We start from the raw sequence: 27,771 nt of genomic DNA on the forward strand, positions 1-27,771 counted from the left end.
CTGCTAGGATGTGTCTTAGTCATGGGAGGCACAGCTCACAGAAGGCAGCAGGATCCCAGCCCCTTGCCTATCTTTTCTCTGTGGCATCGGGGCCATGAGAGGAACAGCCTTGTTTGCTGTACACTTCCACCCTGAGGTGCTCGCTGTCCTGCCGCGGGACCAAAACAATGGGATCAGCTGATCATGGACTGAAATGCCCAAAACTGAAGAAGCCTGAGCTTCTAGAAATGGTTACCAGAAAATTAAAATAGCAATCACAGGAAAGAGCAGTAGATGACTCAAATAACTTCACTATAGAAAGGCCTCTTAGGACGGCTGCTGAACCCAATTAAACCTTTCCTGTCCAGAAGTTACTTCTCTTACACAGTTGTGCACTCACAGAAGAAGGCTAAGAGTGCACCCGATTACTGTTCAACCCACGAGGACTGTAACGCCGTACCTCACCTGTGGCAGAGCGCTGGTCGAGCATGCTCAAGGCCCTGGGTCCGACCCCAGCCCTGAGAACAAAGGAACAAAGTATTTCATACTAGATGGATCATAAGTACTTCATACTAAATAGACCACAGGTGACAGAAATGGAGGCCTCCCCTTCTGGAGGCTTGGAAGAGATCAAGGTGTTGGAAGATGTGGCCTCTGTCTATTAAGCTCTGTCACCAACAAGGCAGAAAACGTACAAAGCCCCTTCAGGACTCTTTATAAGGGCGTTGATCACATTGCTGAAGGCAGAGACCTCAAGACTTCTCTTACAAAGGGAATAACTCTCCTACTGGGGAACAGATTTCAACATAGATTTTTTTTTTTTTTAGATTATAATATAATTACATCACTTCCCCATATGCCCCCGCTTGCTCTCTTTCAAATTTTGGTTGTCCTGTAACTCTCCAGGCTGGCCTCAAACTCAGAGAACTGCCTGTCTCTACCTTCTGAGTGCTAGAACTAACGGCATGGGCCACCACACACAGCTACGAACACAGGAATCTTGAGGACCACATTCACACACAGCATTCACACATACCTCTTTCTCATTTGCATTTACTCTATCTATAGGCTTCTCACGGTGGTGGATCTGACAGAAGACAGAAGCGTACTTTGAAAAATATAATGCTCCACTTCTACCAGCTGTCATCTCATCATTTTTTTCATATGGAAATTTTAAAGAAAGATTTGTCCTCGGAAACACCCTGCAATTTGAGGGTATCACCACCAGATGGCAATGGCGTGCAAATCAGAATCTTGGAAAGCCTAAGTAACAACCAAATACATAATGAGTTCTGTGTCCTCAGGAAGATGTGGTGGAGGTCCTTGCCTAGAGTCAGAACATTTTGAGGATTTTCCCTGGATCTGTGAGAGAGAAATCCCCTTTCCTCCTTGATGTAGATAAAGTAAGGAGAAAGGAAATGAAAGTGTCCCAAACCTGCTTAACCACCACCAAACTTACCCTGTTACACATGTTTTATAAGGACCATCCTACTTCATCTTCTGGACAGTTGTATAATTATTGCCCCTTGTTTACAGGGGAGGACTGAGTTCAAATTATCTGCCCAGCTGAAATTCACAGCCAGGTGACTGGGGCATCTAAACAGCTCTCACCTCCAAGAACTTCCAGGCACTTCTGATCTCCTCAGCTAGAAGAGCATAACTTCCGTTTTAATTTTCTAGTAACCCTGCCTTCTCCATTTCTTATAAGACTGCTAACTAGAGTTAATTTGCTTCAAGTATGGCAATTCGTAATCCCTGTTGGTGGTCTTTTAGCTAAGCTGATCAAACCTGGCAGCTTTGACAAGTCAATATTGATCAGAAAGTGGCTCAGAAACGTTTTCTGTCCTGTAAAGGACTCTCTGCAAGTCCTTTATGAATAGATGGATGCAGGCTTTCCTGTTGCTGCAGGGAGGAACCCTCAATACACGTTTTCCATTCGTGGTATAGGTCACTTCTAAGATGGTTACACTCAGTTCACTGGACCCCTTGTTGAGGAGACACAGCCCGTGTGCACATGGACACTGGTGCAAAATGACACCCGGGGTAGTGTCTGAGGAGGGAAGAACACGGGCAAGAGGAGAGTCGGACTTCTGCACACCAGGGACAACCGCCAGGCAGCATGTGACTTGCTGGATAGCAAGATTCCCGTATGTCAAAACACAGCTCATCCTGTGGTCACCTAGAGCTAAGAGAGAGGACCAGAGGGGTTAGAACCCCTACTCGTCCCAGCAGAGTACTTCCTGGAAGGTAGGGTGTTTCCTTGAGGCTCAGCTTTGGAGGGATCTGCACAGTGGGAGACAAGGGCAAGAGTATCAAGGGCCAGGGAGATGCTAGCCAGTTAGTCGTTCACAGCCCAAACTGCAACCAGAACCAACAGGGAGCTTTTCAAAATACCGGTTTGGCTGGACCTGTGCCATTCATCGCAGACCAGTCAGGTCAGGACCTCTGGGGCTGGTGCCAGGCAGCTGTATTATTTTTAAAGGCTCCTCTGTGGCCAGGGATCTAAACACACTGGATAAATATAAAGCATAATTTGAGATTAGAACTTATTATCTCCTGCTCCTCTTCCTTCTCCTCCCTCTCCTCCCCCGACTCCTCTTCTACCCACTCTCTGACCACTCAAACACAAGACCAAAACAGAAACCAAGGAAGATATTTTATAAGAGAGACATTCTCTTCCACGGTACAAGGCTGAGGGTACCACCAGCTCCTTGGAGAGGGGAGTATGGAGTGATGCTATTGATGCGTATCGCTTGTGTGGTCAATGCTTGGGCTTTATGTCTACTATTGAGATTTTCACGTACAGGTCGATCTATACGCTTCACAGAAGTCATTACCATCCAATCCTTTTGTTATCTGTGTAAGCTCTTGAATTAGATGAACTCCATCAGTGCTCATCAAAGATAAATCTAGGACTGGATGGCTCCCACTGCCTACTGCAAACAAGGTCTCCTGGTGTGGGAAGTAGAGGGAACAGAGGACTCCTCCATGAAGGTTTGTTGCCAGCTGCGTTTGCCGTACATACCACAAGGGCATAAAGTGACTATCAAAAGTTGGGGATACAGTTTGTGGGTAGAGAACAACACAGAATCAATAACCTGGACCTAGTTCTAACACTCATGGATCTTACTCTCACCAGATCAAGGAATGTGAATGGCCCAGGTTATAAAGAGAGGGTATATGTATATGCCATGCCACAGAGACTTGCTTCTTTAACTAGCTTCATATCCTGTAGCTTCCAGGGGTACATGAAGTGGATGGGAAATGATTCAATCTCTCTGTCATATTCCCAGAACAATACTGCAGGTGCATGCTATTATTTAAAAGAGAAGAAAGAGAGGCCCAAGAATTTGGACAGATTCCCTGGACTGTAGCAAGCAACAGCGGAGACGTGTTGTAAAGTAGCAAGCAGTACGCATGCGCTTAGACATGATAAACTGTTTGGTTTTTCTCCAGGAATCTCTCCCGGCTGAACTCCTGGCACCGGACCTTTGGCAGAAGTTGTAGACTCTATGATGAACATGAAGCCACGCCTTCCCCAATGTGCCATCTGAGGTTTGGAAGACAGATATTTATACTCCCCAATTCACCACTGCAGAGAAGAACGCTTGGGGTAGGTGGGAACTTGAACGTTCACCAGTCCGGGCATCTCAAACTTTATCTGCATCAGGACCCACCGCAGTGTGTGTGTGTGTGTGTGTGTGTGTGTGTGTGTGTGTGTGTGTGTGTGTTGGGGGGGTACACACTACTTAAAAATCCCCAGGTGTGGCTGCACAGGCTGAGAACGACTGGCCTGGGTTACCCATTGCCCAATTCGGGGATCCACCCCTTGATATAGTTACAGGCTGAGCTGTTTTGGAAGCAGGGAAGTCATTACTCACAAGGTAGCCTAGTGTCTTCTTAGACACTGTGTGTGACCACAGCAGAAAGATTCAGGCTCCTCAGTGAGGTCATGGAGCATCTTCTACAACCAAAGAGTTACAATCCAGAGCCACCAAACATCAAAATATACAGCATCTTCATAAACAACTAGCCCAGTGGGTCACATCTGAGGAGCCAGGGCACGCAGACTGGACGGATCAGAATTTCTGTGGGCATCTTCTTGTTTCCCGGGTTATCCAAAAAGGCCCTAGGATAAAGTGTCAGTGAACACATCCATATTTATTTTACAGGTAAAAAAACTTAGGGCCCAATAGAAAGAATATAAACCACTCAACAGTTGAAACTAACTCTTCTTTAAGTTGCCATTCTTCCTGTTTCTGCAGAGTAGAAATGTAGTCAGCAGACAATGTCTTCACAAGGATGGTGGGGACCAGGTGGTTCATGGAAAGGGTGTCATTGGCCTGTGAGATCTGCGAAGGCAAAGAGCAACCTGGAACATTCCTAGGCCCCCAAACCCCTTAAAGATGTAAACACTCCAGTCAGTAACTGCTGTCAGACTAACTCTATGTTTTCTAACCGTGGGTCCTGACCCTTGTCCACTTTAACCCACAGGCACAAGGGATTGTCTGTGAGGCCGCCCACATGAGAAATGAGCCCTTAGCAGAGGCTGGACTCAACTGCTCAGCTTGCTCCTTTAGGCGGACCCAGGAACCACACTTTGTGCAACCGTTTCCAGCGTGTTGAAGGGGCTGGAGAGAAGGTGGTGCAGGTCCAAGACCATCTGTTGCTTCTTGAAGAGGACCCACATGGCAGCTCTTGACTGTCTCTAACTCCCGTTCCAGGAGTCTGATGCTTTCTTCTGGCCCCTGCAGGCACCAGGCACACACGCGGTACACATGCATGTATGCAATCAAACATTCATGCACACAAAATAAGAATAAATGAGGATTTTTCAATTAATGTTCTTAACACATTAAAAGATTATCTTAGTGTGTGTGTTGTTGTGTGTGTGTGTGGTGTGTGTGCTCTCACAGTGGACATATATGTCTGTCACATGACAATATGCAAGAGTTGGTTCTCTCCTTTCACCAAGTGGATCCTAGGAATCCAGATGGTTGAGCTAGGTGGCAAGTGCCTTTACCTGCTGAACCATCTCTCCAGGCCCGGCGCTAGCTTCAGAAGGTTCAACAGAATTCCCCTTCCCTTTGAATGTGAACAGACTTAGACTCACTTCTAATGCACACAAAGACAGACTGACAACATTCAGCCTGGGCCATGAAAGACTCCACACCTTCCCACTTGCTCTCTCCTGCCCCAGTGAGGCCCTACAGAGAGATCTATGTAGGCATGAATAGGCCTCCCTCTAACATCCATTTGAGTGACCTTAGAAGCAAATCCCCTGCCCAAGATAGCCTTCAGATATCTACAGCCATAGCCAACATGTAACAGCAATCTCATGAGAGACCTGACCCAGAACCACCCAGCCAGGGTGCTGTCCAATTCCACATCCACAGGAGCTGTAAGGAAGCAAACACTAGCTGTTGAAGCATTTAAACGATAAGGTTATTTGTTACACACAGGCAGATATCTAGCACGCAATCCCTGTATGCATCTGAGGATGTGCCAAGGGCAGAGCACAGAAACTACAGCTCCTACGTTGCTCACAGAATGAACACGAGACATTGCTTCAGTCGGTCCTGCTGGGTGAATCTAAGTTGAAAGGCCAAGGGCTGTACCGGGGGAGAATTAGAAAGCGAGCGTATTCAGATCCTGGATCGCCTTAAAGCTGAGAGAGTTATGCACACGACAGCTGTTGTAGAGAGCAAGAAAGGGCTGTGGAGGATGTCCCACAACAGACTTAGGTTCGGTCCTGCCCTAATAAAGCACCCAAGGAGACAAGATTTCTGCAACTGACATTACAGAAGAAGACGACAACAGCGACAATGGACAGTCTAATGCTGTTAGAGCCAGGCTGACAGCAGAGAAAGAGGGAGAACCAAATGCCCCAAGACAGACTCCTGTGACAGTACACACTGTACGATGACCTTCACTTGGAGCCAAGCAGCAAATGCAATCAAGAGACACATTGCCTTTGCCAGCCAAAAAACGAATGCAAGTCTTCAGAAGACATCTGACCAAACCGTTTTAGCAATGTGTTCCCCAAAGGGTCCCAGGGGGTCATTAGCAAACCGTCTGGGCCCCGCCTCTAGCATTTGGATCATATCTCTTTCCCAGGGCAAACACGGACAGGTGTCATGTCCGTTACCTTCCTAGCCCTTCCAGTCTGGGACGCACTCCAGCTCTCCTCCTGCAAACCATGGCGACTCTGTTGACCCCCAAGCTGCAAAACCATCTTAACAAAAGTGACTTCGAAAGCTTGATGCTGATGCTGACAGGGAGCACGGATCTATGTGTCTTAGGGTTTCTATTGTTGTGAAGAGACACCATGCCCATGGCAACTCCTACGAAGGAAAATTAATTGGGAATGTCTTACATTTTCAGAGGTTCAGTCCATAATCATCACGGTGCGACATGGTGGTGGGCAGGCAGACATGGTGCTGGAGAAGCAGCCAGGTGTCCGACATACTTGCTTGCAAACAGGGGGTGTTCTAACACAGTGGGCGGTATCTTGAGCAAAGGAGACCTCAAAGCCTGCCCCGCCGCACAGTGACACACTTCCTCCAACAAGGCCACACCCACTCCAACAAAGCCACACCTCCTAACAGTGCCACTCCCTTTGGGGGCCATTTTCTTTCAACCCACCACCACACTGTGCCATGTGAGTCCCGCCACCACCATGCCCTCCTCCAGAAGCCTTCCCAGAGCTTCGAAGAGAGCACAGGGGGACTCCATGGTGTGAGGGAGGATAGGGTGCCACAGAGGAGGTGGCGCCTGCAGGGATCCTTGTTAGACAATCTGGGTGCTGATGAGACCTGTCAGAACTGATTTTCTCGGGAGCCATTTGTTGGAGATGTATCAATTACTGCGTGATGAAGAGCCCTGAGAGGAAACCACAAATCAAATTTTCATTACCAGACTGAAGCAAGAAGCACAAGTGAAATCCATCGCTGTTGATTTCTTGTCAGGCGGGACACATGAGAACTCATCCCCAGCCCAGCCCCTGTGCACCTGTCTCCACCCAACTATCAACCCACTGCAACCCAGTTTCAGTGGTGCACATCTGGTTTTCAACTGTGATGTTGCAACCGGATCTCCCTTGCTCTGCACTGGTGCCATTGTTGGGGTATGAACGTGGGAGACTGCCCTGCCTACAACCCAAACTGGAAGGGAATGGGCTAGGAGGTAAGGAAACGTGGCCACCAGCAGGTGACTTAGGGCTTTTCATCTGTCTCAAGGTCAGTCAAGGGTGGGAAATGAGAGCCTAGCTAATGCTAAGCCAGGAAACCTCAGAGTTCTCCACGAATACACAGAGGACTAAGAGTGGTCCTGTCCAACCTCGGGTATACTGAGGATGTAACATAGCCTAGTCCCTTCTACACACCCCTCACACTGCGGCATTTCTGTGGCTCAACTGCTGCAAAGTTTCCCTAACATTCAGAGTCACTTCATTTTCCCTGGAAACTAGTATCTGTATTGAGGACCAGCGTGGTCCCAGTCTTGAAACGTCTCAAACACTGAGCAGAAGCAGAGGGTGATGCAAGGAGACGATGACGTAACGGCCATGTCCCCCGTGGCCTCATCACTCTCACAGGGAGGCCTGTGACTGTTTCCTGGGTATCTTCAGATGCATGTTTCTTTCTAGTCCGTTTTCCAACCTGTAGACAGCGAGCTGACAAATCCAATTGCTTCCTCGCCCGCTTCAACATAGAACAACCTCACTCGACTTCAGATTGGCCCAAGCTTCTCACCACAAGGACAGGCTTCTGTAACAACCTCTGCTTGTCCAGACTAAGTTCCCCTCAAACATTGAGCCCTGATTTTCCCATCATGCCACATTTGTTTCTCTCTCGTCGTCTCTTGTGCTGTCCCTGGGATACTGTCCAGCTATCTCCTAGCAAACTCCTGGGCATCTTCAACTTCTCCCAGAAGCCACACTCTTTCTGCCTATGAAAAAAAAAATGCATATCCCATGAAAGCCCCAGGAACTCCCCTACAGAGCACCAAGGAACAGCACTGTGGCTGTCTCTTTACTGGTCAGTCATTCACACATACCCCACACCTAACTAGTTGCTTCCCATAGTAATGATACATACAGCAACATGGCTTGTACAATACCTAGCAGGTAGTAAGTAGGTCTTTGTAATACTAAAACAAACAAACAAAAATGATCAGTTTTCTTGGCTGAGAGGTCATTTGCAATTCCCATCTCAGCATCTTTTGACCATTTCCTAAACCACATGACCGACGCCCTTTCTCCCTCTTATAGCAGAGCCAGACCCTGAACAGCAGTGTGAGTGAGCATCTGCTGGGAAGGTGTTACAGAGGCCTATTCTTGGGCCCCACCCACACTTGCTGAATCAGAAACTCTGGGGATACCCCAACACTGTTATTTAAGAAGCCCTCCAGATGATTGGGTTAGAGGCTACCGCCTCGGCCTTTAGAAACCTTGAGAAGAGACCGTATTGTTCTTAGCAAGGGGCCCCTGTTCCCAGCCAGCTGAGCCCTCCACTGCAGAATGTATCCTCACTGTCCCTGCAGGGGTCAGACTTGGATACACTCTTTTCCATCCCCCTGGACTAAACAACAATCCCCCAGGGAGCAAAAGGAAATATGGTAACATAGGTCAGTGCCCCGGGGATCTTTGAGCCCCAGGATGCTGGAAGGGTCTGGGCAGAAACTCACTCGCCTGGACAGAGTTCACCCAAGGCTAAGTCAATGCTGGCATGCTTCCTTTTTGCAGAGGCTAGTTTCTGCCCACATGTCTCTGAAGAACAATGCTCCGATACATCAGAAGAGTGACAGGTAGATGCGACACACCCACCACGGCCCAGACGAGGGAGCAGCAACTAGGAAGATCTTGGCTGTTGGTTTCGGCTCAAAGTTCAGTGGATGGCTATGGTGATGAAGGCTATGGCTAGGAGCTGAATGTATTAGCTAAACCTAATCTAAACCATAGCATAACACAGCCAGCCCTACGGAAATAAAGAAGCCAGGAATGTAAAACTTCTCAGCACGCCCATTTCTTATAAATCCTTCCACCTTTCATGTTGTGTGTCAGCACCTTTGGGCGCCGCCTCCTAGACACAAGGCCATCTTGTCACCTGCATGGAAGAATGACCCAGGGAGCTTGGAAGACACCCCGAGCCCCTGACAAACCGACTGGTCCCCACGAAGTGGGACCCAGAACACAGAGAAATCAAGCTGGACCTGATCTGGAAATTTCCTTCTTGCTGGCTAGTTTTCACAGTGCTAGACGGCATGATGAGGTTGCAGGAAGAGAAAAGTCATTTAGTCTGACCCATCAATGAACCCTGTGTGTTACACCCTGACCTGCCAGGTAAGCCGTGCCCACCGGTACAATAGTGGCAGGACTGTTACGGGAGCAATCAATGATTTCTTATCTGATTAGAGGCCGTATCCACAGAGGGGAATCCACGCCTGGTACTGTAAACTGATTGAAAAAAAAAAAAATGCTCAAGGCTGAGTCATAGACACTGGGGGAGGGGGGCGCTCACTACTGTTGTTTTGCTAAACGGACATGTTGACAAACTGCCTTCTAAATATATATATATATATATGTATATATATATATATGTTTATACCCATAAGATGGGTGCTGCTTTCACCTTGGTCAGAAAGGCTTCCTTTTTGCAAAGGGCAGTGCGCGGACAGAGAGTCATAATGAGTCCAAGTGTTGAGAACGACTGTGAGTGGCCAGATCTAAAGAGGATACCTCTATCACACCCCACCCCGAAGCTCGCCAAGCACTTCAAAGAGGGGATGGACAGAACGGAAGACAGGGGACTGCTGTGCAACACTGCCTGTGGGCGTGGCACAGTTGCTGTACTCAAGCTCATGGCAACGGTATCACCCGTAGATCCGGCCCATCAGCGTGGATGGGGGTGGGGTTCGTGAGGCCCTAATGGCTGCTGAGGGAGAGGGAGTAATTTTTTTTCCTTAGTGGTGTAGCCACTATTAAGTTGCTCATGCTCCAGAAAAGAAATAAACAAAAAAAACACCCAAATTAATAAACAAAAAAAACCTCACCTATGTGTATGCAAGCAACCCTAATTAAACTCACTGGGTTATAAAAAGAAGGGGGGGCACGCCTAATCAGCACGGAGGAGAGCAGGGGATCTCTGTGAGTGAGAGTCACAGAGTGAGCTCAGAAAGCACAAAGCTACACAGAGAAAGTCTCGAAAAAAAAAAAAAAAAAAAAGAAGGGGGGAAAGACATGAAAACAGGTGGGGAAATCCTGACTAGAAGAAGGCATCTGGATGAAGTAGGATCGGACAACACAGAGTAATGAGGGGTGAATATGATTAAAATATATGATATATAAAAATATGGGAGCCAGGTGTGACGGGTGAGACATGTAATAACAGCACTTGGGAGAGTGAGACAGGAGTATCACTGTGAGTTCAAGGCCAACCTCGGCTACATAGTGAGTTCCAAGCCAGTCTGGGCTACAGAGTGAGACTCTTCGAACAATGACAAAATCCTGGAAAAATAAGCTCAGTGCAGCCTCTTCTTTTTGAGACTTTCCTCTTCCCAGCTGGAGTTTTCATTTACTGTGACCCATTTCTTGCCAGCATGGATCATCTAAACCCTGAGGACCAGGACAATTGTTCTCCATGGCTGTTCCAGCCGGAGAGGAAGCCTCCTGGGCCGGAAATCAGCAGAACTGGACTCTGGATACCATGCCACCTCTACTTCCCTGTGGAGTCTTGGACAAGTTACGTGATCTCCAGTTACTCATTTATGAAACCAGCAAGCCAATTCTCTCAAAGAGCTCCTTCCAGCTCAAATATCACGTGACTCGAACGTTCTTGTGCACAATGACATTAGCCTGATAGAAATGGCTCCATTTATAACTTCAGAAAGAATTCCTTGGGTATCCAATCCCATAAAAACAAAATACAATAAGTAACTTGTGCATATAATTACCAGACATAGTAAGTCTATGAAGTAAGAGAGAATATACCTATGCTGATGACATTAGTGAGAACAATTATAACTTCTAACTAGAGTTCCATGCAGAAGAAAAAAAAAAAAAAAAAGGACATAATGGCAGGAAACCAGACAGACAGCATGGAGTGTTTGAAAAAAAGAATGTCCCAAATAAAGTTGTTTTTACTGGGGACAAAAGGACATTGAACCAAAAACCAAACATGGATTCTAGTCCTGGACTGCCAGGTGATGACCACGCCATCTCAGACAAGCCACCCATCTTCTCTGAGTTTAAGTGTTCCAACCTGGAAAAGGGGAATCACCACAAAATTGGTCCAGGACACAGGACAGTGCCACTAGGAGACTCCTAGAAGACTGTAAGGCTTTATAAAATGCTCCATCGTGGAAATTACACCAAACCATGGTAGCCACACGTGACTCTTATAACTCCATGTTCCTATAGACTTTGAACTAATTTATAAAAGCCACATTTTCCAGTAAGAAAGTCTCACGATTGAATCCTGGGGAGGATCTTACATTTCTGTTGTTTTCTTTTCTTCAACCTCTTAGTTTTGCCATTATGTTCTCAATGAATAAATATATTGGCTTAATTTAACAATTAAATAGTATGAAGCTCAGTGGTAGGTCACTTATCTAACATATATGAGGAGCTAGGTTCTGGCAGGTCTCCAGCACTGCTAAAAATAAATAAGTTAAAAAAATAAGAAAGTAGAAAACATAAAGTAAAAAATCCTTTCCCTCAACTCAATCTTACTTTACCACAACTAACACTGTCTCCTACCAAAAAAGCCTACATATTTGTTCTACCTAAGTACAGGTTTCTGGACCTTCCCCTGGGTCTGTATCTATATGTATGTTTTTCTAGATATCCATTACTAGAGAGGAAATATCTTCTTTCACATAATCTAAGTGTTAGGTAATGTAGTTTCAGATTACTGAAATCTGACATTACTCCTAGTGGTGATAATTAAATAATAAGGCTACTATTATTTCTTGTCGACTGGAAAGGTAGAAGGAAAGACAAGAAGGTTAGTGATTGGGAAGGAGGACAAAGCCTGGACAGAGGCACGGGGGAAACGCTGAACTTTGTTAAGTGACACACTTCAAGGGTGACAGACTTTTGAGTGTGGGGTCTTGGGTCAGATAAACTGGAGAGAGAAGCCCCACCCCCACCCCAGGGTGGGTTATCACTGCCTAGTGTGGCACCAACACACCTGCAGTTCACACTCAGTGGCAGCTCGTGAGAAAAGCAGGTTTCGGGGTGTTACAGATTCACTGAATAAGCATGAAAGGGTTCTTTCAGCTCTTAACTAAAATCACTAAGTAAGCATCTCCACTGTGGACTCATGCACACGTCCTCTTCCATCAAGAGACCCAACCAAACTAACAAGGTCCCGAGTCCACCTTCAACCAATAAATAAATAAAGGGAAATATAGGAAAACAGCAACATAGTCAATACACAACAGGCCCACAATTGTTTTCATCCGCAGTGTGGAAAGCCCCCACCTCACTCGGTGGCCCTAAGGTCTGACTGCCATTTGGATGGGACATAGTTCAAGAGGCTCACTGCACAGCAGACAGGGGCCCACCAAAGTCATCAGAGCCATCTCGACTGCAGCTATTGATACATATAATAATTCCTGAGAAAGTTTTCATTCTCCGTCCTCCGATCCTGAGACTCAGTGGCTACTCCACTGAGATCTAGTTCTCAGCTCTTCTCTCTAAACGACTCGCCGCAATCAACTTTCTCATTTCCCTCTTACAAATAAGACCCTTTGAGGTTCTGGACTTCTGTCCCTTCCACTCTGTTGAAATCACTATGACAGTTCTGGGTCCTCTACAAAGTTCCAGACATTCCCAGCACTCCCTGGAACCAAATCCTTGGCCTCCGACAGGCACGGGAGTCTACCAAACTTGTGCTCTGTGAGCTTCCTGTGGCTTTCACACATGCTATTGAAACTGTAGCATATCATCTCTTACTATAGCATAACATCTCTTACAGAGTATGTGACAAAAATAAAAAAATCGATCATGCTGATGACTCTCAAATAACTTTACCTTCTTTAAAAAAAAAAAGTTCAAGAGCCCAGGTGACTGGTAAAGAAGCTGGAGCATGTACTTAAGAGTAAATCATGCTGAAGGAAATGAATTGATTCATTTCAGGCTGAGAGGGGATGGTTCATGAATTCCTTCTTCAAATATTTTAAAGTGTTTTCAATTTCCTTCATTGTACTCATTATGCACAGTAAATAAGGACATTTCACACAAGTATATACTCTGTGCTGAGCCTAATTCGCCAAGCTTCCCTACGCTCTTTCTCCCCATCTCCATTAAATACCAGGCTGCTACTTCCATGCCATAGGTACATATATTATTTTATGTGTCTACACACAAATCTAGGACACAAATTCTTAAAACTGGTAGAAGTTTCTAGTGAATCTGCCTCCAAAAATAATCACGGGAAGGTACATTTTTTTCCCCAGAGAATAGAAACATGTGCCTCTTCACAATTAACTGATTATTGTTTCTTCCAATGGGATCAGACACAGACTAGAACGACCCAAAACTGGAGTGACAGGTCTGTGTTATGGACAGTTGCTAAAGTCTAATTAATTGGTGGACTTCTGTTTCTAGAAAGATGACAGACTAATAAATGTATTCTTTCCTAGTGTGAAATACTAGAAAACTAAAGTATCAGCTGGATCAATCGTTGTGGAATATGCAAAAATAATCCATGGTATGAAGTGGTCTCAAAAAGTTGGTAGAAACATACCTCACCCTAGATAAGGACCTTTCCTGCCGGGCTGAACCCTGATGCTTACAGCTTCCATTTACCTCATGGCTATAGGCCTGACAGTGATGGGGGACGTGAAGCTCCTGGGGTGGAGGACAAAGAAACAATCCAATAGGGTTCCCCAGGGAAGGGAACTCAAAAGGTACAGAGGCTCTGGTGAGAGGACTGACGGGACTTCCCTGCATGTTGCCCCTTTGCCCAACTAGCACGTTATTCTCAATAGAAATGTCTGGCTTCACAAATGCTACTGAAGAAACACCTCTAAGGTTGGAAGAGAGTGGCTGCTGATCTTGTGAGCACAGTCGAGTGAGTGGCTTCTGGAGACCAGGAAAGTAGCCTAAAGCTTCCTTTAGCAGAAACGCGCACGCCTAATCCAGCAGCAAGCACGGATCTCTGTATTCGAGGCAGCTGGGTACAAGTGAATTCAGAAAGGCAAAGCTACACAGAGAAACTGTTGAAAAACAAAAAAAAAAAAAAAAAAAGAAAAAGAAAAAGAAAACAGAATCAGGCTATCGAGAGAGCTATTTTGCTTGCCGCTAGGCCTGGGGGCCTGAGGTCCATCCCGAGGCAGAAGGATCCATGGTGAAAAAAGAGCCGACTTTCCCGAGTTGTCCTCTGAGCTCCCGACATGTACTAGCATGTACGTGTACCACAGACACAGACAACATACAGATGATACGTGTACACACAGACAGACAGACAGACATGTACTAGCATGTATACGTGTACACACAGACAGACAGACAGACATGGACTAGCATGTATATGGGTACACACACACACACACACACACACAACACACACACACACACCAAGTAAATGTCTGTAATTTTTAAGACTATCCTTTATTTGTTTATTTGCTTGGGGAGTTTTGTTATCTAGCTCAAAAATTTTTTGATGCTATAACATTTCTTTCTTCCCTTTCCTCCCTCCAGACCTGCCCATAAAGCCCCTCCCTGCTCACCTTCAGATTCATGGCTGCTTTTTTTTCACCAATTGTTATAAATGTAATTTTTTTTTAAAAACTAGACCCAAGCCTCCTTGAAAAGTTTATCCTGCATCTTGGACCTGAATATGGCTGTTCAGTCTCCATAAAGGGAAGTTTGGTCATGGGTGAGAGGTTCTGTTTTCCATATAGAAAGCTGCGCTGCATGCTGGATGAAAAGGCCTCACCAGCTAACACACAGTCAGTCTACTTTTTACTGCTTAGCTCTAGTGCCGGGATAGCACTTCCCGGGGTCCTCACAACATGCACAAGAAGGGGGTTCCAGGTACCATTCCAGTGTCCGCTCTCAGCCGGGTCACCTTATTTCAAAAGAGCTGGACAATTACTTCTATCCATGCAGGGAAATAGAGCAGCATTTACCAGTGTCCAATTAATGGAAATTTACTCACCCCCAACCTCTTCATTTCCAGCTGCCACCAGGATAGCATTTGGGGAGCAACTGGAGGATGATCTCTTATTAGAAGCTGCTGTGGAATAATGCTTTTGTACACTGGTTTAATAAAATCGCTGATTGGCCAGTAGCTAGACAGGAAGTATAGGTGGGATAAGCAGACAAGGAGAATTCTGGTAAGAGGAGGGCTGAGCCAGAAGATGCCAGCCTGCTGTCCAGGGAGCAGCATGCAATGGCACACAGGGAAAGCCACGGAACACATGGTGACATATAGATTAACAGAAATGGGCTGAGTTTAAGTGTAAGAGCTAGTCAGTGGTAAGCCTGAGCTAATGGCCGAGCAGTTTTAATTAACATAAGCCTCTGTGTATTTACTTGAGTCTGAGCAGCTGCAGACTGGGTGGGACACAGGAAAATGTCCAGCTACAAGAGGCAGGCAAAAAGGGCTGGGGACAGTGCTTCTTTCTGATCAGTCTCTTCAATGAATCAGACTTGGTTCTGCCTCCTGCTGGTGATAATGAACTGACTTTCCCAATGAGCATAAGAATCTGAGGGTGGTGGCACACACCTTTAATCCCATCACTCCAGAGACAGAGGCAGACTGATCTCTGAGTTCTCAGTTCGAGGCTAGCCTGGCCTACAGAGTAAGTCCTAGGACATCAAGGGCTACACAGAGAAATCCTGTCTTGAAAAATAAAAAACAAGCAACAACAACAAAAAACAGGGTAGCCTGTTTCAGGAAGTTTTCCTGTGTCCCACCTGATCCCACAGCCACTCGGTCCCAAGTAAACACACACAGGCTTATATTAACTACAAACTATTTGGCCTATGACTTAGGCTTATCATTAACTAGCTCTTCCAACTTAATTAAACCCATTTCTATTAATCTATGTTTTGCTACAAGGCTTCATGGCTTACCTGTGTTCCATTACATCTTGCTCCTCGACAAGTCCTCAGCATCTCCTCTGATTCTGCCTTCTCCTCCTCCTCCTCTCTCTCCTTGAATTCCCCACCTGGCTCTATTCTGCCTTCCTATAGGCCGTAGCAGCTTCTTTATTAACCAATGGTAGCAACACATATTCACAGCATACAGAAAGACCATCCCACAGCAGTAGTCTGTGGGTAATGGCGCTTGCCACAAAGTCTGACAACTTGAGTTCAGTCCCCAGAACCTACATCATGGAAGTTGTCATCTGACTTCACACACATGTGTACACACACACACACACACACACACACACACACACACACACACCACAGTTAATTAGTAATAAGTCATGAAACAAAACAAAACTTCCTCTAAGTTCCAGAGAGCTAAGATGACAGGGAGGGTTGCAGATGTGAGGTTCTGGGGGAGAAGAAGACCGAGGCACGTGCACCTGAGCATCAAGGCCATTTTGTCCCAGGGGTGGCAAGGTACAAAGAGGAAGCCAAAGCTGAGCAGCACATGGACAGCCCCCTGGGATCAAGAGGCCAGGGTCCCCGCTTTACATCAAAAAGCAGGAGTCCAAAGAGCAAGGCAAAGGGAGTAAGTAAAAACAAAAGACAAACTCGTCTGGCTTCATGCCATCTGCGTGGCCCAGAGAGTCTCAAGCTTCCTAACAGATCACGGTCTGCAACCCCTAAAGAAAGCCCACACAAACCAGTTAAAATCCTTTTTAGAATCCTTTCCATCTTTAGCAGCAGCAGCCAAAACTTTATGTCCTCAAATGTTAAGTAATACTAATTAAACAATGTATCATTGTTTAATGTATCAGAGAAAAATTTAAAAATGCCAAATATAAATGTAAGAGTCCATTAACTGTAAACAATAGTCTTGGTTTCAGAGATTAAAATGTAGAAATATTTATATTTTAAAATAATAAAATATGGTATTTATATAGCCATAAAAATTTTTAAAGTCAAGGTCTTACTATGTAGCCCAGGGTGACCTCCGGATCCTCCTGCCTCAGACTTCCAGGTGCTGAGATTACATGCTGGTGCTACTACACTCAGCTACACAAACATTTTTGTCAAAGTAATATTCAGGACACATTCAAAAATAACCAACCAAGCAAGGAAATATGGCAACATAAACACAACCAGCAAGACAGATCAGAACATGTAACAAAGAAGAAGAGCAAATGCTTAGGCATTACAAAGTGTGGTGATATTTTATTTGTGTTTTAACAAATAAAGCTTGCCTGGAGATCAGAGGGCGGAGCTAGCCACTAGTTAACCATAGAGGCCAGACAGTGGTTGCACACACCTTTGATCCTAGCACTTGGGAGGTGGAGACAGGAAGCGATATGGCTGGGCAGAGAGGGGAATATAAGGCAGGAAGGAGATAAGAGCTCTCCCCTCCCCTTCGGTCTGAGGATTCAGTGGAGGTAAGAAGCCTCTCTAGTGACTAGTTCCTTTACTTCTCTGATCTTTTAACATTACCCGATATCTGGCCCCGGGTTTTTATTATTAAGACCAATTAGAATTCGTGCTATGGGAAAATTCCCAGACATACAATGTAAAACAGCTATGCCTAGCATACAAGTACAAAAGCTGGATTTAATCAAGGAGCCGGTGGTGCGTGCCTGCAATCCTGAACCTTAGGAGGTAGAGGTGGGAAGATCAGTGCTAAATTGGAGTGCTAAATTGGGCTTACAGCAAGACCTTGTCTCAAAAACAACAACAACAACAAAATTACAAGGGAAGTGGAAACTACGTAAAGTAAGGCTATGAAGTTGAAAAAGGACTAGAATTCTACAAAAAGGAATTCAGTGATTAAGACTGAAAATGCAAACAAACAGATGGATGCAACCCAGATTAGATACAGCTGAAGAAACCCACTGGGATTTGGAAGACGGAACGATTCGGAACGTAGCCTGAAGAGGTTACGGGGAGAGGGGTGGAAAACGCAGGAAGCAGTATGACAGAGGGCACAGTAAATTTAGGATGGCACATTGACCTTGTACCACAAAAATTCTCCCACAAATCAGCCATCAGGTCTGGAGAAAGTTGCCAATATGCCCCCGCCTAACCTCCCATCGTGTCCACAGACACAGCCAAGGCAGGTCACACACGGCAACGTACAGTGGTAAAGTGGCTGTGACTGAAAGTGCATGTGTGTGTGGATATTTATCTTTGTCTTCCACTTTCCACTCGACAGGCTGCTGTAGGGATGAAGAATTAATGCCTATGAGGCTCAGCAAAGGTTCACTGTATGGTGGTCTTCAAAAGCCCCCCCTTAAAGCTTTGAATGTTGGTCTTCACAAAGAGTGTGTGTGTTGTGCGTGCGCGCGCACGCGCGCGCCACCACACCACCACCCCCCACCACCACCCACACACACCGCAGGCACGCACGCCCAAGCTTGCTCAGTAATTCATAAGCAGCTCCACTACTGTGAATAAACATGACACTTTGAGTGAGATTCTGGCACCATGGACCATTAAGATTGGCTACATTTTTTTTTTTCATAAAATTCCCAGTTTATCTTTGAAATCAGAGACATACTGTTCTTTTTCTTTTGAGAAATGGCCTTATACACAGGTGTTGTTGGGGGGTTTTGTTTGTTTGTTTGTTTGTTTTTTATTCACAAAATCAGACAGAAAAGTAACTCACCAAAAGAAAATATAAACAGGAAACAGTTTTAGAGAAAAAATGCTTAGCCATTTGGTAACTAAAATGCAAATGAAATCAATAAGATTAACTCACTAATTTTATCAATCAAATATAGAAACATTGATTATTGTGCACTCTCAATAGGGTGAAGAAATTTCATCACTAACAGCAAGCTACCAACAAGAGTAAAAGCTAGCATGCCACTTTCATAAAGACATTTAATACAGTATGCTTACACCATTGACTAAATAACTTCGATATCTAGGAATATACACAGGAAAAAAAACCAATAATCTAAGTTGTCAAAAGAGTATAGGCACAATAATTCAGTGGGGAGAACTTGGAGGGAAATTTAATATCTACTAATAGCAAAGTGTTGGGATACATTATGGAGCTTGCAAATACCGAATTACCCATTCATTAGAAATTACATTTACCAAGAGTTTGAATCATAGGTATCATTTGTTCTAGTATTAGCTGAGAAGGGATTAAAATCAAAATTGTACATATAATATAGTCTCAATTTTATTTTAAAATGAGCCGAGGAAACTACTGAAAAGAAAAAAAAAACAAACAAACTATGAGTGAGGTCAAAGATGTGCACAGATAGATTTGTTTATTCTTGATACTCTGTGTGACTTTCCTAAACAGAAACATGAATATTATCATTCACTGTAAAGACATTTTCAAATGAGCTAAAATAAATTCTGTAAGATAATTCCATCCCCTCGATGCAACTGCTGGAGTTTCCTCGTGGCTGTGTTCAGATCGAGGAGTGTGTGTACACACATCTGGCAGCAGTGTAATTAGTTGGAATCTATGAGTCGCTTTCTCAGAATGAGATGCCCTGGAAATGAGGCAAGTAATTAAATCCTTTTCCTGCCCCCTCCCTTTCCACCAACAAGATCTGGCAACCAGGAAGACTGAAGGGTATCCCAGCAGCACTGAGCATCAGAAAGACGGGACACCCTCCTGGCTGCCTGCCCCGGCCTCCTCAAGGTCCTCTCTGTAACCCTGGCAAGCCACCTGACTGCTTGTTGCCTTGGTTTCCCCACTTACATGATGGGCAAGGAGGGCTGCTCAGGGGACCCTTAAATCTCCTCCAGTTCTATTTTCTATGAATGTATTTAAAAGAAAAATCTCAATAGAGCTCAACTCTTTAAAATGTTCATATAAAGTGTCCATTTAAGAATAAAACAGTATTTTTAAATGCCCCTATAATAGTATTAGGTGTTTTTTTTTTTTGTTTTTGTTTTGTTCATCTAGATTTTGACACATTAACCTCACACAGAGCCGGGTGTATTTACATAGTGAAACTAGATTGCTCTCAACTAAGGCAAAAGATTAATTAACTTACTGATGAATTAATTAAAAACCTAAAATATAGTTTTTAATGTTTTATTATTTAGCTTACAAGTACTTAAATTGCTTGTGCATCACCATCACCACCACCAACAACAACCCTCCAAATAAGAGGGCAAATATTTCCCACTTGGTCTGTTTGGAAAATGCACAGAAAAGTCTCACTCTAAGCTTGGAAATTCCCAAAGAGAAATCTAAATCAATGAACTCCTACTAAAACTTTTGAGTGACCATTTCATAACCTGAAGACACACTTCATTCACTTTTTTCCCCCCAAGACATTGTTTCTCTGTGTAGCTTTGGAACCTTTTCTGGAACTCACTCTGTAGTCCAGACTGGCCTCAAACTCATAGAGATCCGCCTGCCTCTGCCTCCCGAGTGCTGGGATTAAAGGCGTGCGCCGCCGCCGCCGCCGCCGCCGCCGCCGCCGCCGCCGCCGCCGCCGCCGCCGCGCCACCCAGCTCATTCACTTTATGAAGGAGTACGCTGGACACTGGACACTGGTCGACCTTCCGAGGCACAAAAGTAACTTCTACCTCTGCAGCTCTGCTGGACTTAAGCTAACCTTGCCCTCTTTCCATCCTCCAGTGATGCTGGTGATGCTGGATATAGTACGTCAAGTTCTTAGTTTTGAGGGCAGATATCAGTAGACGTAGAGATCACCCTTGGAATTTACATTCCTCTGTTGATCTTTCTATGATTTATGACAACACCCTGGGAAGCTGCTCTAGGCTTCTACTGGTCCTACTCATGCACACTCCCATCATTCCTTAACCCGTGCCCAGGACAGCTTTCCCAGGAAGCACACGGAAGCTTAAATTCACAGCTTCCTACTTCATTGTCAGGGAGTCCATCCAAGGCCTGGCCATCTCCAAATTACATGAGCAAATCCTGCAGAACTCAACCTCCACCACCACTTCCCTGCTCTCCTGTTGCCCAAGCAGCAGGTTCAGATGCTCCTGTAGGGGTGTGCTTGCTGTCAATGAGGGGTCTGCTACCCACCCTTCTGGTAGGTAAGGAGCTCTACATCAAGGGAAGAATTTGAGAGGGGAAGAGTTACCTCAGAAATGAACTTGACAATATGATGATGGAATTCTAGTATGTGTGCTGACAGAGAATGCTAATTCTGACCTGAAATTATTTCTATAGAAAGTTCTACAAAGTTAATCATACATTTATTAAGTCACTCTTACTGAGAAGAATCAAATGACAATAAATAAAGCCTCTCTTGTATGACACATAATATCCAGTATCCCATAGAACAGTGGCCTATCTTCAGACAGGAGTAACTTTTCTCCCAGGGGACATGTGTTGATATCTGGAGATATTTTGGGTTGGCACCAAAGGGTGGCTATACAGGCTACCAGCATCCAATGGGTAGAAGCCATGGATATAACTAAACACTAGACAAGGCATTTCTATGAGGATAGCTGTCCCCATTCCTATAACAAGGAATCACAAAGTCCAAGAGCTGCAGTTAAGAATCTGTCTTGAAGTAACGGGCATGCATGGAAAGAGAAGCAGACTCCCACAGCCAAATAACAAATCTATAAACCTTGGGGGAGAGCGTGTGAAGGCCAAGTTGTTGATGGGTGGCTCATGAAGAGCTACAGTCTGACATCAGCTACCATCACATGATAAAAAGCAACGAAGGCCCTGAGGGGAAAATGGAAATTACACTTTAAAGAGAGGGAAATGGGTATGGTGGAGCATGCCTGTAATCCCGGCACCCAGGAAACTCAGAAAGGAAAATCTAAAGTTTGAGGTCAGTGAACCCAGGCTATACAGCGAGATCCTGTGCAAAAAGAAGATTGAAGCCTCCAGATGTATATGGATCATGGGCCAGCAAGGACCCTGGACTGTGCCATCATTTCAGGAGTGCCAGGAAGGCACCTTATCGACCCAGTTACTTCCAACACCACAGAGGCAGCTTTTCACTCCCTAACGAGGCTCAAAGAGGAAGGACCCCCGAAGACCGAACAGTGACCTACATTCACATTCAGGACAAATAGACTGGCAGCAGATTGCTTTCCCCTGAGACCAGTTTTCATAGAGTGCAAGGCCTGCCTGGAGCAACTGGGAATGATGAAGAGGACGGGAGGACCTGAGGAGGAAGGGCAAGGGTGAAAATTGGGCAGCGGGAGACACTGAAGAGCCACCTACTCCACAGACTGTCTGCAGTAGCACGCAGGGAAGGACAGAGGCAGGGAGAAAAAGAAGTCACATTCCTGGCCTGGAGGAAGATTACAGTCAAGCTCAGCTCAGGTGAAAACACTCCAGGAATGCTTGAAAGAATAGGGGGGTGGGGTGTGAGGTTGGCCAGCTGCTGGGGCAGCTAGGGGATCTCACAGAACCTCAAATCGAGTGATGCCCACATTGCACCTAACAGTTAAACACCCTGTAAATCTCTCAGGAGCACTGTGGTAAATGGATTGAAACCCCTCTGGATGAAGATCTAGCCCCTTCTTGGGGCTCTGAAAGATGTCCCTTTTCCCTGACACCTTTGCTGACTGCCATTTCCCTCCAGTGGAATCCTATTTCATCTTGCAAGGCCACCTTATGCTTTCTCTAGAAAGTCCTGCTCTTGGTCTCCTTTGGATTTCCTTCTCTTAGCTCCTCAGTGAGCACAGAGCCTGTGAGCATGTTCATTTGCAGCTTCCCATATTTTCTATGAAGCTTTTCTAACACATCTACTTCCAGAAAAGACTCCGGGGGAGGGAGGAGGGTTAAGTTCACAACAAAAACAATGCCATGCCGCTTTAAAAGGACTTAAAGTGGAAATAAAAAACAACGTTAAGAAGAGGTTCATCGTATCAAGAAGCCGGGATTAAGCAGTTGCCAGAAACTGCTGAAAGCTAATGTCAAGAGATAGACATGCAGAACAAATGGAAACTCTCCATTTCTGATCAAAGAAAAGCCACAATTCTGAGGGTTTCTTTTGCTTTTTGTTTTGTTTTCCATGTTCCTGTTTTGGCTTTTCCGTCTTGATGCCCAAACTGTATTTTACAAGTTTATCTTGGGAACTTGGTCAGGTACTTCAAGACAACGGCGACCGTGTCTTAGATTGTATCTCCTGACTGCAGCTCTAACACAGAAGTGTTTAGATATCCACCATTGTATTGAGGAGCTATAATTTTCTGGCTAGTCCGAATCAAGATCCGGGGATAACTCTTCCAATCTCTCAACAGGTCTCTCTGACCATTTGTAAGGTCGGGATCTTAAGGTCTTAAGGACACTCTCTTGGGCCTGGCACCAGCGTGAGCTACCTGCTGAAGTAAGTGCAGCTGGCCCCACTGCTCTTCCCTCCTTATTGCCTCCTTCCTTCTTGGGTTGGCTGAGTCGAGTAGTCCCCAACACCACCACCAACCCCACCCCTCGCCTGTCTTTCTGCCTTCAACATAGATTCTCTTTTTAGCACCGGGGTTTTGCCACATTAAACTTTGTTTCATTCTCTGTTATAATTAGCCAAGTTTTTTTTTTTTTTTTTCATTATTCTGCCTTGTTCCAGTCGGACCAAGCATTCAAGCATAAGTTGCCTGAAGTGCAGAGACAAGCTCTTTTCACACCACGCCATAAAGTTAAAACGCAGTTTTCTCCGGAACTTGAAGGCCTATTATACTCTCACCTTCTTGTTTCTATTTATAACCCCCTCCGCGCGTGCCCTGTTAGTACACTTGGCATCCATTTGGCCAAAAATGTCCTTTGCATATTAAGTCCTCCGTAAATAATGATTACAGTAACGGGGTCATAACACAGCTCCCTCAAACGCCGGAAATACTCAACAAGTACCTGTCAAACTGAGAACATGCATGACACATCATCCATTTTGCACGTAGTAGGTGCTCAGTAAGCATCTCTGAAATTAAGCTGATCTTAAAACAGCTGCCTTGCACACAGTAGGCTTCCAGTAAAAGGCTCCAAAATCGAACACCAGCCAGCACTCGTTCTTAGAGAACCTGGCAGAGATGACATTAATCAAAACCTCGGCACAGATCCATGAATGGAAATGCACGTCTCGAGGTAGCGCTTTCCAGAGTGCAGGAGAAGCGCGTGACAAGCGCGGCCGCGGCAGGCGTCGCGCTCTTTTGGGACGCTCTACCCACCTCCGCTCCAGGGTATTGATGAGCGATCGGGATCTAGGGGCTGGAAAGCGCCTCTTCCGAAGATTGTCACTTCAGGGCAGCACCTGGAACTCTCTCCACGACCTCCTCTTTGGGTAACCACCCTCCAGGTTTCTCCAAGGATTCCAGAGTAGCAAGGAGAACAAAAGCAAAAGCCCGCCGGGCTTCCGATTCTTTTCTGATGGAGATCAAGCCGGCCGGGACTGAGCAGTGATGTCAGCCCCCGGCCGCTGCCCGCACTGCCAGCCCTCCCCAGCAGTTGCAGGCTTCTAGCAGTCCAGCCAAGGGAAGCAGCCGGTCCTCTCCCTCTCCGGGCCACCGACCCGCAAAGGGGACGCTTCTTTCGGGTGCGGTCGGGCAAAAATGCTAGGCTACCCGTTGAACAGGGAAATAAGCTGGAGGAGAGGCTAACAGGGAACTGAACCAGACACCCAAACCACGATCCGAATCGGAACTCGAGAACCGCCCCTCCGCGACACGGAACGCGCGCTGTCCCCCAAGGGGTGGGGTCCCTCCGTGGCGCCCAGCCTCCCCCCTCCCCCGTCCTCTTCGCTAGCACCCACCCACGGGGGAGCCCAGCGGCAACCTTTTCACCCAAACCGGCGACCCACGGACAGCACCCGCGCGCGGTGCGCCGAGGAAGAGGTCACCGAAAGGCGGCCCGGGTGGGTCCCACCGGAGACCGCGGCCAGCGCTCGCAAAGTCGCGAGTTGGGTGTCTGCTCGGCCTTGTAGGGGGGGATCACGGGTCAGGTGAAGCTGGGGTGCAGAGAGAGCCGGGAAGTCCTGTCCTTGCTGTTCCCCGCTCTCGAGAGCCCGCGGAACTCCGGGAGGCGCGGGCAGAAGGAGAAGAAAGAGGGCGAGCAGGGAGCCACTCACCGAGGCAGATGGAGCGCGGCGGCCCTTTGTCTGCAGCCGCGGCGCCGGCGCTCTCGGCCCGGTTGCTCCAGCCCAGGCACCGGCGAGCTCCCGGCGGCTCCCCGACAGTCCGGCTCGGGCTCGGGCCCGGCCCCCACCCGTACTGCCCCCGCCGCAGCTCCGCCCCCAGCCCCGCCCCTTCCCTGGCCCGCGGGCCCCCACCTGCTGCGGCGAGGGAGGCTGGGGAGCGGGGGACAGAGGGCCCCGGGGAACCGTCCATCCAAGACCCAAACCAAGAGGCAGCCTCACCTGAGCAGCCCGGCTCCTGCACCTCCTGCGTGGAGCCTGGTCCCGGGGGCAGCCTGGCCTTCCCGCCGGGCACCTGCTCTCCAAGGCCCCGGTCGTTCTAGAAGCGGGTCCTCACTTCTGCAGGGTTAGGGGGTCACCTCAAGGCCCTGTCCGAGGGGAAGGGATGGCGGGAAGTGGAACTCTCCCTGAGCCCCGGCCGAAGCCTGGTCTTTTCTCGAGGTCAGCCTTCTCTCGACAGTAACTGCTGAGACTGAGGGCGGAGAGAAAGAGCCGGCTGGAACTGGACCGCTCCAGGCAGGGGGAGACACGCGTGGGCAGGAGCCATCCCCTGGCCAAGGGGTCGAGGCCACGCTGTGGGAGCTCAGGTCACGAGCGGACCTTGGATGTGCTGCGGGTTGCCTGGGCTGTGCATCCTTCCTGGTTCGTAGGGTACAAGTAAAACTCAGATGGGATCCAAGACTTCGGTAGCCAGAGAAAAACCTGAGAAGCCTCCAGCCCCCAAACTTCGGTGGTGACTGGTGTTTGAGCTGTCTTCCAGCGAGTAGATGTGTCACTGAATGCCTGCATCCCTTTAAAATGGGAAGCTGCTTTCCTAAGCAGGGGGGAAAAATGTGATGAACTAAATATTGTATAATGAGGTCACCGGTGGCTTTAGCGGGCCCGTGAGCCCTCCCTCCTCCCAACCAAAGCACTCAGAGTGGGGACGACAGCTGCACACTTCACAGTCTGCTGTATCGTGGGTTTATTTCTGCCTCATCCCGGGTGGGAGAGTGATACCATTTCAGGTGCTTAATAAGGTACTCAGTAACTGTTGGAAGTTATGTTTGGGTTGCATAACCGCACGGAGGGTAACATGGGTAAAAACACAAAACTTCGAAGCTATAGGATTTCCTTGGAAGCCGTAGCAAGTGTTCAGCTCAGTGGTAGTCCTGTGTAAGGGTACAGATGGTCGCTGTAATTACTGTGCAGATATAATTGCCATTAATCATGTAGGTAACCAATAGGTTTGGGACTACACCTAGCTAGGTTAGAGAGAGTAGTTATCTGAACTTGCATTAACCTAAAAGAGAAGGTGAGGATAAAGATGGCGTGTGTCCCTTTGTAGTCAGACATTTCAACGTGCCTTCTTCCCTAGAGCACATTTTAACATTCTGCTTACTTAATTTTCATTACAAATAAGTATTATCGATTCAGCAAGTATGCATAAATATGCAGCGTTCTGTGTTGATGTATTCCTTTTTTTTTATAACATCTCTTCTAGGAAGGAAGAAAAAGAGGCCTCAAGATGTGTGTTTTATGCAAAACGGACAGAGGGGCAAATATCGCACAAAGTAAATCCACCAGTGTCGGATGAGGGTCTGGTGAGTGGGAATAAAGAGTGGGACCCAAGGCAACAGGAAGTCTCTGAGTCTCCCTTCTGTGTGGTTTAGCTCCCCGCGTCTGGGGTCTGGAAACGCTCGTTGTAGCAGTGTGCATTGCCCATGTGAGTAATTTATCTCTTCCATTTGGCAACTGGGGAAATGTAATTTTCTCCATGTGATGAGCGTGAGTGAATGGCTCATGCATAGCAAATGGCCCTCCTCCACACTGTGGGATGAGAGACTATGAAATATGCATTCGAATATCAGGGTCCCCTGCCCCACAATGCGGGGGTGGGGGGAGAGCACGAATGAGGACTGGAGTGTCTCCCTGGGCTCCTTCCGCCCAGTTATGTGGAGTCTTTCTCCTGTGGGTGCTGCTCTTCGGAAACAAGAGAGTCCTTTACTTTGACTCCTCAGGGGAGACTCCTAAAGAAATAATAGCTAGAGGAAGGAAGTGTTAATCCCTGAGAGTAACTGCCAGAACTAAGAAGTCAGGGAGTTCTCCAGGTCATTCTGTCCCATGCCCCACGGCCTATGTCTGGACACACAGACTACCTCAGTGGCTAGGGTGGGGTGTCCACCTCTGTGGTAGCCCTGGAGGACATGGGAACAGGAAAATACCCTGCCTGCCAGATTCATCTCAGGGCATTCCCTTTGACTCAGGTTTAGGTGGTAAGGAAACCAAACTTCCACAGTACACAACAGTTTCCTCTACTCCATGCCCTCTGCTCCAAGGAGGAGCTGGCATTACTAAGGGACAATGCCTTTGCTTGTGGCCTCTCTCCCAGGGACGAGAACTGGTCAGGTTTGAGAAACCTACTGAACCTTGATGTCTAGTGGAGGTGGAGCCCTCAGCAAAGGCGTAAGAAAGCAAGCCTCTGTCCTTTTGCAAAGAAGTTTGGTAATATCTCTCTTCTTCCTCCCCCTCTCTCCCTCCCCCTCCCTTTCCTCCTTCCCCTCTTCCTGTTTCTGTCCTTCTCCCTCTCTCTTCTACCCTCTCTCAGTCTCTCCTCGCCTGTGT

At 46.8% G+C, this 27,771-nt stretch overlaps 1 protein-coding gene across 3 annotated transcripts in view; it reads right to left on the reverse strand.

The window, feature by feature from the left end:
• The window catches only part of Mapk4 (mitogen-activated protein kinase 4), a 143,944-nt gene extending 117,919 nt beyond the window's left edge, over window positions 1-26,025 (reverse strand). Inside the window, exon 1 of one of the 3 annotated variants that reach the window (XM_028864741.2) lies at window positions 25,390-26,025. The gene's annotated coding sequence lies outside the window, so the exon portion shown is untranslated. Of the gene's footprint in view, window positions 1-24,205; window positions 25,247-25,389 lie in introns of those variants that run through there. The other 2 variants (XM_028864739.2, XM_028864738.2) reach the window with 2 other exon arrangements.
• Window positions 26,026-27,771: the final 1,746 nt, after the last annotated feature.

This window comes from Peromyscus leucopus, chromosome 19 (assembly GCF_004664715.2).
Source record: "Peromyscus leucopus breed LL Stock chromosome 19, UCI_PerLeu_2.1, whole genome shotgun sequence".
NCBI classification, from domain to species: domain Eukaryota; kingdom Metazoa; phylum Chordata; class Mammalia; order Rodentia; family Cricetidae; genus Peromyscus; species Peromyscus leucopus.